Raw genomic sequence first — 13,536 nt, forward strand, 5'->3', positions numbered from 1 at the left:
GGACTGGCTGCTTGGGACAGAAATGGGAAGAGAATCAAATCAGCCACCAGCTGACCCTCAAAAAACACTCACTTTGAGTTACCAAGTTTGTACAGTCAAGTGTAATGGCCAAGAGCCAAGGCTGTCCTGAATGAAGTACCCAACTGATATCTGAAGGAGTATTTGGAGGTTTTGGCATATACTCAGGATTTGTTATCATCTGACCTTTTATAATCTAGTTTATTATATGTCATATATGGCTTTATTTGTGCAATGTATTTTTTTTCTTTAATTATTATAGCTTATCCTTAAAAATAAGCTGTGTTAGTGTAAAACTAGGATCCCTCAAAAGTGTAGCTGGTTTTAAATATATTTCCAATATGATTTATAGGGGTAAATCCATATGTACAAAGAAATTTCACGAACAGAAGCTCTTCCCAACAATATGCTATTTTACTGGGATATGCTGCAGTATACTTCAGGTAATTTCAGGCTACTCAAGCATCAGAGTTCTCCAGATCAATATTCAGTCTGTATTTTACCATGATCAAAATAAGGATATCAGTTTCTTATGTTATGTCTTTGATTCTGCCTCACTTTACCTATAAAGTGTCATTCCTGTGGGTTTTGAGCTGGAATTTGAGTTGTGCTAGCCTTAGCGTGACTTCTTGGATCCCACAAAGAAATGAACATCTAATACGCTGATAAAGAACAGCGAGGAAAATAGGAATAAAATAGTAGGTAATAGGTATAAAATTTTACCACTGATAGCTGAACCTTCTGCCCAAATATGGCACTGATTTTGGCATGTTAGAAACCTTTTGTGCCTAATTACCTGTTTCTCAACAATGATGTCACACAATTACAATTTTGATTGTGAGGGTGTTATTAGCATTTTTGTAGACTTGGTTTTATATCCTTTCTGTATCCAGCTTCCAATGTAACAGATGTCTAATTATAGCATTTTCCCTACTTACAGCAAAAAACCGTGCAACCCTGCCCTGTTAAAAACTGAGAAGTCCTCTCCATATTTTATGAGGAAACACACTAGAAATGTGTGGTCCTGATTAAAGATATTTAAGTAGCCATCTCCCACTGGAAACTTTTTGATTTGAAAGTAAAACCAAGCATCTCAACAAGCAAGAGCACTTCTCTCCTCAAAATCTGTTCCTCAGGTTTCTGGACAGGGAGTCTGATTCAGAATACACGGATGTGAAAGAAAAGATTTTATTCATTTCAACATGTCTAAGATTAAGACTTGAGAATAAGGTCGGAGTGAGTTATGTGGCAAGGGTAAATGGTCCGCTTTGAGTTTCTGAAGAACAAGTGCACAGCTCTCATTTTCCAGACAGTCTGAACAAAGACAGCACCTGAAGAGCATTTATGTTTCTGGTTTTGAGCTCCCATCACTGTTATTGCTCTTGCTGCTGTTAATTACCCACTTGGGTTTCTTTTCACTTAGTGCTAATTCTTGGCCCTGGCAGACTGACTCACTGTAAATTGACTGAGAAAGAAATCTTTCTTTGTCCTCAGCAAATTTGAATAATTATTTTTTTTTTAATCATTATGCTTCTTAGCTGACATTCTCTTCCTGAAAGAAAGAAAGGGGCATGTTTAATTAAAACAAGAAAGTGATGAAGTTAAACAACATTTCAGTCACACTTGTAGTTGAATAGCATGCGGGTTTTTTTCAGGGTAACACACCTGCCCTCTCAGAGCTATTTACTCTACTGCTAATGTAATGTAAGCCTGCTTTTGCAGCAACAATCTGCCAAAAGCTAAATAACGTGGAGTTAGCAGAGAGGAAGATTTATGTTTGCGCCTCAAAAGTATCTATAATAATTCAACCAGGACTCAGGCCTGGGAAATGCCAGGCAACTTCTGCCCCACTGAGCTGCAGCCACAGCATCTCATGAAAACCGGAGGCCGAGGGGATGCCCAAAAGCAGGCGGCAGCGCTCTGCCCCTGCGCCCTGGGCAGCCACCTTCCCCACGCAGGCGTTCCCAGCGTGGGAGGACCTGAAATCTCACGTTCAATGAGGTGGTGCTTTCTGAACATACATTATCAGCACCTCATTAGGTTACCGTACTGCAGGGGACCTGCAGTAATTGCGTGGGTATTATGATCGGGTGGCAAACATGAGGCAGTCTGCGGTTGCTGCAGGCTGAGCGAACAACGTGTGTGCGGGGGATTCATTGTGCTGATGTGTGTATTTTTTTTTGTCTTCCAACTTGGAACATCTTTGGTTTCCAGCAGTTTGGCCTTTGTGGCTAAGAGGCTCCAGAAAATTCTCGCCTTTATTGAAGATATAACAAGCACGAATTTAATCTCTACTGTCTCTTCATGCTTAGTCTCAGATTTATCTAAATCTCTTCAAAACACACAAGGAAAGACCTCCCACTTCCCCAGATGTCCGCTTCAAGAGCAAAACCTGAAATGAATAAAGAAAGCATTAAATATGTTAAGTTAAGCATTAAGCTAAAAGTGGTTTAAAAGTTTCAATGTACATTTGGGTATTTCTGTGCTTTAAAAAAAAGATAAAAACACCACCCCACTTGTGCATAGAAGTGGTATTTAAAATATCTGTCCTGAAATAGCATGTTCCCAGGCCTGGCTTCATGTGAACAAAGCATTCTGGCTTTCCTTTATACAAGTCAAAATCACTAGATGTCTTGAGGATCATCTAAATGCTCCTTTTCAGTGCCTGGTATGGTATGTACAGAATTCACATTGGTGCCAACGTTCAATCCTTCTCTGCTCACCGATGGGTGGTTGGCATACCTGCAGGATTCATCTGTGCCAGGGGTAACTGGATTAGGATAGAAGGGGAGCTTAAGGACTTGCCTAGGAGAGAATTGCAGGGTGTATAATGATCTCTGCTGGTGGCTGGACAAGCCATATTTGGGTATGGACATTAGCATGACTAGTGGGTTGAAAGAATCTTGAAAACCTTAAGGACTCCAAATCAGGAAACCAAATTACTGCATGATGTGGGGTGAATTTAATGAAAAAGATGACGGCGGCAGTGAAACTGTAGCCGTTCTTTGTAGTGCTCCATCTGAACTACAAAAACGGGTCTTAAAAAGTACAGAAGTAAGGATCAATGTAATAAAATCTAGTCCCCATTTCATTCGGATTGAGCCAGAAGAAACAACAGGACATTCTGTAGTAGTGATTCCCCTTTTAAAATGACAGCAAAGGTGCTAAGAGCTGTATTTCTATCTCTTACCAGTAGAAGCACTCCTATTCCACAAGACAATAAAAAAGACGACCATTAGCCTCTTGTCTAGATCTCTCTTCCAGCCCTAACCAGACTTCTGAAACAACCAAGGAAAATCCTATCTCTATATGACCAGCCCAGATTTTATGTCAAATCCAAACGAATGCAGAGGACAAAGACTCTGAAGGGATCCCTTGATCAAATGGAGTTATCTCCCAAGTGGGAGGAAAAGAGAGGATTTAGAGCACGATTCCTCCTCTTCTGAAGGTGACGCCTAAGTGACAGATTGGCCACCCCTGTCTCATTCCATTGACCAGAGGAAGACTACAGTGAGATACTTATTACAGATGTCTATGCTTTAAATGTCTCAAACTGTGTGAGATGAGCTGAGGATACATGATAAGTACAGTATCAGTGAAGCCTCCTCTCCAATACCAGGATTAAGAGCCCACTAGATATGCCTTGGTATGTTTACGTATGACCACATAGTTTGGATGGATGCTTCTGTGCACTAAAGTTTATGGAAAGAATCCTAATGAGTTCCTAAGAACTGGACCTGATGCTTTTAAAATTACATCATGTACTTTTTACTGTTCAGCTTCAATGCCCTAAATTTTTCAGTTATTTGAGATAAACAGCAATTTACACTCAAAAAAATTCACTGAAAAAATGATGCAGTCATAAGGTTCTTACTTACAACCAGGGAAAACTGAAGTATAGATTTGTGTTTGTTTGAATGTCTACCACTTTCTTATGAAGATTAAACCCACAATAAATTTTCTGATATCCTATACATCAACATTTATTTTAAACTTCATTTTCAGTGAAAATGGGCTTTATCAGCCCCACTCATGCCTCTGACTTAATTTGTAATGATGTTTTCCCAGGCACCGCAATCTGCATAAATTGATAGAATTTCCCTACTTACCTCAAAAGCAAATAATTTTATCTTTTCATTGCAAATTCAGTGCTCTAGAGCATTCCATCCACACCAAATTAAGGTCCTGGATTGCAAATCTGACTTTACCATCTGGTTTGTGCATGGAGTTCAAACAAAACCCTTCAAGAGTGAAACTGCGTCCATCAAAGGGTAGAATCTGGCTGCTACTACAGAAACTTGGCCTGCAGACTGGCACATCAGATGAAAGCATAGGATTCAAAGCTAATTTGGGATCCAGACATATTAACTGGAAGTAACAGATTGAAGCATACAAGAATACGTTTCTCTAAGGCTAATGCACTCTGATTTGTATCTTGCACTTATTGTTGACTTCAGTGAGACTTCACAAGCAAGATATGTACAAGTACAGAAATTGCTGCTTTGTGTTCAAAGCTGTACTTTCTGTACAGTTGGTGAGAAAGTGAGAAAACAATTACGGAAGCAATTGTTTGGGCTGGTGAAAAAGATTGAAGAAAATGATGGTGACAGACTAAATGCTCACATATGAGCAAGGACAGATAGTCTCACCTGAATGTGCTTAAAGAGCAGGCAGAGATAATTACAGAGGCATTATCAATCATTTTTGACACCTCATTAAGAGCAGATGAATTTCCAGTGGACTGAAGGACAGGAGAGCCAAGGTACAGCCAATAGGTAAGTAGGTAATAAATAGAAGAGAAAGATGTGGATCTTTGAGATAAGCTTCAGTACCCAAAGAAATAATAAAAGGGTTTATTCCCAGACATTGCTATGGCTTCCAGATGTGCAGGTTTTGGCGCCTATGGGAGGGAATGCTCTAAAGTCCAAGGAGAGGCAATCAGGTGGGCAAGGAACATATTAAGCTAGTAGTTTATGACAGAGAAGTATGACAACCCATACTCTCTACTGCTGATTCCTTATTTGTCCCAACCAAACACAGTGTTTTATATTTAGAATATATTCGGAGAGAATACCAATAAAAGAAATAGTTGTGATCTATAGAAGAACTCAATTAAAGGATTAGGCACATGCTTGCTCTGTGCTGGTTAATCTAGTTTAAGCACTCCCATGGTCCTGTCATACTGGGGAGTGATTTTGAATACTACTACTGGATTTCACTTAGTACATAGAGGCATGCATGCATAGAGGCTAGGGCTGCAGGAATGGGCAGGCATGTCCTGGCAGAGGTAAAATCACCCGTGCCCTGATTCTTCATTTTTCCTGCAAACAAATCTCAGGCTGCATCATCCTGTGTTTTTCCTTGAATGCCATTCTGATATTTCTTTCCACTATGAGGTGGGTTGTTTTGCTCCATTGGTTTAAAACAGCTCTTTTGGGGATTTCTTTGCTAGAATATATATGAATGTCAATTAAAAAAAGAACAATAGCAGAATCATTAGTATATCAGGGCAGATGCTTAATTAATATAAAAACAATGATGCTATGCTGATGTATGCAAGCTAAAGATCTGTCCTATTGAATATCCAGAGAAGACGCTTGCCAACCATATTATCTATACCTCACTGCCTTGTTTTTTGTATGCTCAAGGAAAGCCAAAGAAAATTAGTTCTTTCTTACACCACTCATAGCCAGGAAATGATCTGTCACCATCACTCATGAAAAGACTTGAAATATGGATGCAGTGCCTTCATTGGCCCAGTCTTCCACATCTAGCTTGTTACCTTGCTTTAGAGGACAGAAGTTTTTTTTCTAGTGCATAGGTTTCTGACATTATGTCAGCAAAGCTGGTGGGGGTGGTGGAGGGGACTGCATCTTTTACTTCAATCTCTGCTTTAATTTTGAATTTTATTTAATTTCACTTCATTTTGTAAGGTACTTTATTTTTCTACATGTATGTCTCACTATTACGCATAGACCATTAATCTAGTCTCCTGAGATCTCCAACTTTTAACATTTAGTCATTCATAACATTTTCAGACAGCTTTTTGTAGCTATTCTGGCAGTACACTTTATAGTACTAGAGTTTCTTAGAAATGTTGGGTTGTGGCATCAATTGTCACTTGCCAAGTGATCCTTCTTCAGAAGTCAGCAGAAGACCGGGTCTGGAGTGGTATCTGACATCTCACTCTTAGTTAGGACTGTTTTAAGGCTTTATTTTATTACAAATGTAGCTACTGTTTTCATTTTGTATCTGGGTAGGCATTAAATTAAAAAGTGCAGCTGCTTTCAATTACATTCTAATGTTCTGTATCAAGATAGCTTTCATTTTTCATGGGATTTCTCAGTTGCCCTGCCCCCTTCCCTGCTGGCTTCTGCACTCAGAGCTTCTAAGCACTTGGGAATTGCGCAGGGATGGAAATTAACAGATGTCATTCATTTGCCACCTCTTCTGCTTTGGTAGTAAAACCAATTCACTTTTAGTGAAAAAAATTATGTTCTTACAAGCCAACTAAAAACTTCTGTCCATGGGGAAATGCTGCACAAAGTCGCTCAAGGGGATAGGATGTCGCTAGGGAAGTGCCACAGATAAACTCTTTGTAGGCCTAGCCCTCCCTTCTTCTTCTGTATGTCTCAGCGTGGGACTGGGGGTTGCTGAGAGAGGGGGGCATTTGCTGGTGAGATGGAGGAAGGGCAGCAGATGCACACTGCACCTGCAAGCTCAGCATTCCTGTGTGAAGAGGAAGGCTGTCCGAACCCCATGAAGTCAGTACTAGCAGAAGTCATGAAGACCCGTGCCAGGAGGGCGAGATTAGGAGCTCAGCAGCTCTCACGGTAACCTGGCAGACACTGAGGGATGCCCACAATGCCATTGTTAATGCCATAGTTAGGCTGAGCTTGCCATCAGCGTGGGCAGGCTGAGCAGCCTTGGGGTGAGACACCACCACAGAGGCAGCAGGGGAGCAACACAGGCTCCAGGAATGACTGCTGGAGCTGTATGTTAGCATCCCTTCACGGGAAGCAGGAGACAGGCTTTCCCATCCTCCCTCCAGTGAAGATGAACCCTGGCTCTGCTCATTTGACGCTGGGGTTTTGGTAGCCTCCAACGAATTGAGTTGAGGGAAATAAAGAGCAATGTGTGAAAGGCACATTGAAAAAAAAGGCAGGGGTTGTTTGAATTCTGCCTTTATGCATATGGGTTCAAAATGCTTCGTTTTAGAGATGCCCAGGTACTGAACTAAGTCTTTGCTGTCTAGTAAAAGACTAGCAAAGAAAAGTAAGCTTCCTTTTAAGCACTAGCCAGTGTCCCGGCGTGAACCACAAACCATCCATCTTTCTTACAGGTCACAAATATCAGAAAATGCAATTCCTTCTAAGTCCACCTTGACTTGTGTCCTCCATGCTCCAGCAGATGTGGCACGCTTACTGACACCAGAAATTTAAAGCTAATTTTCTAGGCTGGGGTAGAAGAGCGTGGCTCCCACTAAAGAAAAGGAGGTGTAATTTCTCCCCAGTCCCCATGCACACACATGAGTGAACGAGATGCTTGCGATTTTAAGGTGTAACTGTCTCTTATGCATGTAAAGGAGGAAAAAAATACTGGAAAGTCTTTCCTCTTTGTTAACAGGATTTTTGATGAGAAAGCAGCCTGCCCCCGTGCTAAGTAGCCACATGAGCAAACAGGCATACTTCTGGCAGATGAGGAGGTTTCCCTCTTCCTTAGCAGCTGAAAACTGGGATCTGATGTATAAAATACCTCTTGTAATTAATCAACTGGCTTGTTCATGCCTCCTAATCTCAAATTTGAAAGCTGTCTGGAAACCCGAAGTACCTTGAGGATAAAATAATGGGCATTAGGCTTATTTTCTAGCAAACCAAGCTTTGGGAGTCTGCCAGCATTAGTCAGGCTTATTGGACCATACCTAATCGAAGCAGGGAAAGGCACGAGCTGAAGTCTTTCACTATCTGAAAGTTCAGAGAGTGATGAGCAAGAGTGACCTCTCCCAAGCTGAGAGATAAATAATGAATGGCCAAAAAAAGAGGTAGAGAGCTAAAAATAAAGTCCAGCTACACTGTGAACCCTAGTAGGAGCCGCAAGGATCATTTCACATTTCAGCATCTTCACAGGGAAAAATTGGTTCACAGAGAACCTCACTAAGCAGAATTTTTTGCCCCGTGCTACTCAAATCCCAGCTCCCTGAAAGTGTCATGAATGATTTAGCATGTGAGCGGAGCTGGGAGGGGAATTGCACACCTTGGCTGGGAGCCATATGACCCGGAGGAGCACGGTTGTCCCCTCACATCCATAGCGGGAAATGCCACTGGCTCTGAGGAAGCAGCTGCCAGAAAGGATATTTGTGGCGTCTCCTTTTTAGAGGGCAAAAAAAAGAGGTCTTTTCACTGAGAAATAGTCTGAAGAAAGTGTTGAAGGGGGTTTATTTGACTCGTGCTAACAAACCCTTTGATGAAACAGAGATGTTTTAAATGGAGGTGCTGAAAACTCAGCCTGAAAACTTGACCTGAGAGGAATCCCAGCAGAACCCCATTACAGGTGGGTCTGCAGTAAAACATGGGACTTCCTGGAGTCTCATGGTGGAAAGAGAGAGATGTGTGGGCCGGTTGGTGAATCCTCTCAACCTTGCCTCCAAGCTGGGAATGGGCACATGCTTACAGCCAGGCTAAAGGCATTTACTAGATGTGACTAAGAAAGAGACCATAAATTTTCCAGATCAAGGCACAGGTGACTTTGGTGTCTGAGGGAAAGGTAGCAGCACTGTCAGTTCTCTCTGAGCCCCAGGGTCCAAAACTGGGCTGAGAAATGAGGACCCCACCTCAAATTGCAAAGGAAGGAGTGATTTAAAAGGGAAGAAAACACTATACATGGAGCTACTGCTTTTAAAAGAGGGTAATAAGATGTAGCTGTCTCGCTTGTTATATGCTGAGCAACAGCTTTGAAGGTACCTTCAGTCAAGGAGCAGGAGGAAGATGCAGATTAGATTCAGCAGACAACTGAGATTGAGCAGCAAGGAGCTGTGGCATGAACTGAAAAAAGGGAACAAGTCAGAGGCAACACGCAGAGATGACGGTCTTTTCACAAATCCTCCTTCATGTGAGAATTTCCTGTGACTGGCAGTCAGGAAGATAAAACGGGCAGGATAATGTCGGGTATGATCACACTGGGGATCTCACAGCAATGATACTGCAAAACTTGGGGGAGAGAGAAGAATACATGGAGGGCAAATGGCAGAGGAGGAAATCACACAGAGCAGGGCTCTGGGAACATGAACTAAAAGTAAACCAACTCCCAGGGAAAGGTTTTCCCTTTGCACTGCAGATGCTTAAGCAGCATCTTGGCTCCATTTAGGAAAAAACTCATATGGTAAAAGCCAGGCACCTGAGTTGCATTAGCAATTTCCACAGCTCACAGCTGTCCAGTTGTGATTAATCAGTTGTGCTTGTATGTAACAAGGCCCAGTCCAATATCCACTTCCACTGGAACAGATCCTGCACGTCACTGCTGGTTTGCCTGTGTGTAGCCTCCATTGCCTGCTAGCCAGGTCTCACTTTACAGAGTGTGGGACAAAGAGGCCTGTTTCGGATTTCTGTTAGACATGCTGTACTTGCCATATGTAGCCATCCCCTTTTATCTGATACCACCAACAGGAGCTTCCCTGTAGTAGGACTACTGCAGGTTATACCCTTATTTCACTACAGAAATAATGCATGCACTTGAGTTCTTTCCATCACACATCTTCTGCGTTTAGTTTCAGAAGATGAAGACATTTTTAAGCATGGCACTCACTAAGCATCTCCTTGCCTATGTGGCAACAGAAAAAGGATATTTACAACTGACTCTTAATTTGGTCTTAGCCAAGAGGGGAAAGCAAGAATCACAATGGAAGACAGAAAATGTTGGTTGGAAAGAAAAGTATATGTTTTAGGCCATGTGTTACTTCTGCATTAGGAAGCTAAGGTCCTCTTTCAAGTAAAAATTCATTGGTGTTCTGTTTTTCATTTGTTTTTGTTTTTGGTTTTTTTTTTTAAGTTTCTCAAAGGGTTGCTTCTGATGTCACCTACAGTGCCATAATTTACATGGCCACTCATTTGTTAGCCCATTTTAAGCGCAGAACAGCATAATTGACCACCAAAGTTTACAGATCAACTTGATAAAAAATACATTTGTAAGGCATTCACGTGAATATTTTATAGCTGTTGTCATTTCAAAAGGCTTACTGGGCAGTTTATCATTTATTTGAACTGTGTAAATTTGCAAGTCACAGGTCTTGCTTTGGCATCAGATTATGCTCTGTTAGTCAAGTGCAAATTCTCCTCCTCTTTTCTATCACATTGTAACTACAGTCTTCCATTTGAAAGAGAACAGCCTCATACAAATAAAATTTTATCCAATTCCTACAAATGCCAGGAATCTTGAACTAATCTTTGCTTCCGTTACACCGCTCCGCAGTCCATCTCTGATGAAGAACGTATTTTTTCCCAATGAATGAAATAATGAGATGCTTTCAAGACACTCAACTAGTTTTATAGCTTTCAAAAATAGCACTGCGTCTCACAGAGCACCGACAGTCCCAGAGCTCTGTGCAAATTTTCCAGTGATGCTGATATCGCCTCCTGCACTGAGTTGCAACAGGACCCAGCCCATCGGTCCTCCTTCAGCCACCTGATAATGCCACAGGTGACACTTCGGTTCTGGTAATGTGGCAGCCCTACCTTAACTTTATGATGCAGTCTATAATCAGAAAGCACAGAAAAATTGTACCACCACATTATCTATGCGTCTCTGGTGCAAAGTTCAAACTGTCTTTCTCGGTTTGCTCTCAGTTAATAAGTGGAATGAGCTTGTTGCCTTTTGATACCAATGCTGGATCAATCCTCATTTGTAATGAGCAGGAAAAAATTCAGAAATTGCTTTTACTCACTTGTAAGTGGCGACCAAAGATCGCTAACAAAGGCTGGATGATCAGAGGCTGGACTGGCTCCCTGCACCGCTTGCAGTAAGAGCCCATCAGCTAGTGTGAACGAGTGTTTTGTGCATGTGGAAGACAATGAAATCACATCTGCTCCTTTTCATGGTACATGACAAGTGTGACTGTGGCCCATCGGGGCCTTTTCCCAGCATTGACAGATGGCAGAAACTGAGTTGATCGTAAGACCCCAAAAGCTAATGAAGGCAGACACCTGCAGCACAGTAGTCTGTAGCTGAGCTACTTAGCAAACTGTCTACACAGCCAACAGAGAGATAAGGCACTTTTAGGGAGCACACCTCTGTCTTATTTTAGATGCCTATTTTAGGGTGGGCTGAATCACACTTTTGACTCTGTTCAATATTGTCTAGAGTCCTCCCCTGGTCACCAGACAGCCCAGGTGACCTACATTTAGGTAGATGATTCCCCTTCTCATTTTATTCAGGCAGACGAAGTGCCACTCCAAAAGTGCACCTCAGCTGGGTAACGTCCCTAGTGGTACAGACTCTGCCTGCCCTCTTGCAACCATGGGCCTTTGAGAGGTTATTTCCAGGCACCTGGGAACAGTTTCAATTTGCTCTCCCCAGTCTGAGGCAGCCTCTCCTGGCTGGCCTGGAGGCCCATCAGCTGCTGCTATTGGAAATGCAGTTTGCATCCCACTGCATCAATAAAGGTGAGTCAAGCACAGTAAGGGTAGCTCTAAAGGCTCATTTCATTGATGTTTGCTGTTATTGAGTACATACATAACTTTCCTGCCAGCTGGAGATGGCTGTAATAAGGCCAGTCTCAGTAATATGGAGAGGGATCCTTCCAGGGAGAAAACACAATGGCTCATACCTCTTTCCCAAATCATTTCTTGCTTTCTTCTTTCAGAAAACAAATTTCTGTTTGCAGGATATTTTCCTGGTGGTTCTTCCCTGTGCAGAGGAGACCTTGGGAACAGACACACATGGATCTTCTCATTTCAGAAAAAGAAGACTGTGATAACCACAGAGCATGGCAAAAAAAAAAAAAAGAAAAAAAAGGATGAGTATGACCAGTGTGGCTAGAGCACAGTCAGCCCTACAGCTCCCTATAGGCAGTTAAACCAAAAGCATAATTACAAGCATTAAATTACCCTCACAAGTCCATCCATTGGACATCTCCAAGAAACCTAAGGGATAATAGGAGGGAAGATCTCGGGGTGGCTTTTATCTGTATAATCAACTTAATGCTTAAGGGGTTTTTCCTCTACCACACCAAGTGACCCCTGGCTGACTAAAACCTATTTTTCAAAATATTTTCTTCTTAACAGAGATGAAGATCCAGAAATAGATTCACCATCCGTTTTTGTAATGTCTTTCAAAGATTCATACCCCACTGTTAAAAAAAAATAAAAATGCATCTTCTTGTCCTACAACTTTTTCTGCCTTCCAACATTTGAGCTTGCTAAGCTCCCATTCTTGTTTCTTGCTGAACTCTTCTCACTAGATTAAGGATTCTCTGTGCCCTATCTTCCCTTTTTCCCCTGCTTCAGCTGTTATGAAGCCACTTCACAATAAACAGATCAAGCCCTCTCAAAACAAAACAGTTTCTCAAACTCTTTACTGTCTCTGCACCTTTTTCATTTTCAAACATCTTTTTCAAGATGCCAACATCAGACCTTCATGCAGTATTTCAGTTACAGTGAAATTACTTCCCTGCTCCTACTTGTTTATCTCATGTTTATGTAGTTAGGCATTACATTTGCTTGTGTTGCCAGAACATCACAGTGGGGCTCAGTTTGCACGGTGGCAACGCCAAGACTCTTCTCAGCGTTGCTGCTTCCCCAACTCTGCAGATACAGCCTACAATCTATGCTTGCGTAACTCACCCATATTAAAAATCTTTATTTGACTGGATCCCATACACCCAATCATCATTTCATATAGTTGTCATGTCCTCATCATGATTTCTGCTCCGCCAGCATATGTGATACTCACAGATTTGTTTTAAATCAACATGAGCGTTGCATTTATTTCCAGATCACTGATGAAATTGGTTGGTCAGCATTGTTTCTAGTACATACCACCATGGGATGCCACTAGAAGCAGACTCATTCAGAGAAAATTTCGCGTTAGCAACAGCTTTGCAATCTGCCATTTAGCAAGTTCTAAATTCATCTTATCCAAGCTTTATTGACACTAATTGCTCATTTTTGCAACCTTGCCATGCAGTTACTAATTTTTTAAAAACAGATTATCCTATAGCAGCAACCAGAACACATTAAACCATAGAAATATTTTATGTCTACACAACAGTGTTTATCAGCCAAACATGTATTTCCCAATAAAATCAGGCTGTTCTGACAAGATTTATTTTTTTAATAGCATCATATTGACTGTCATGAAATTATGTTCACACCTTTTATCTCTATTTACATCTTTAATAATTAAATCTTGTTTCAGTTTTTCCATTATTTTGCAAGGGTCATACGTCAGGCTAGCAAGGTGATTACCTATACTAACCCATTTTTCCTTTGTACTGTACCATCACCAGACGATTGTAGTAATTTGCTA

Source organism: Chroicocephalus ridibundus, chromosome 2 (assembly GCF_963924245.1).
Source record: "Chroicocephalus ridibundus chromosome 2, bChrRid1.1, whole genome shotgun sequence".
NCBI classification, from domain to species: domain Eukaryota; kingdom Metazoa; phylum Chordata; class Aves; order Charadriiformes; family Laridae; genus Chroicocephalus; species Chroicocephalus ridibundus.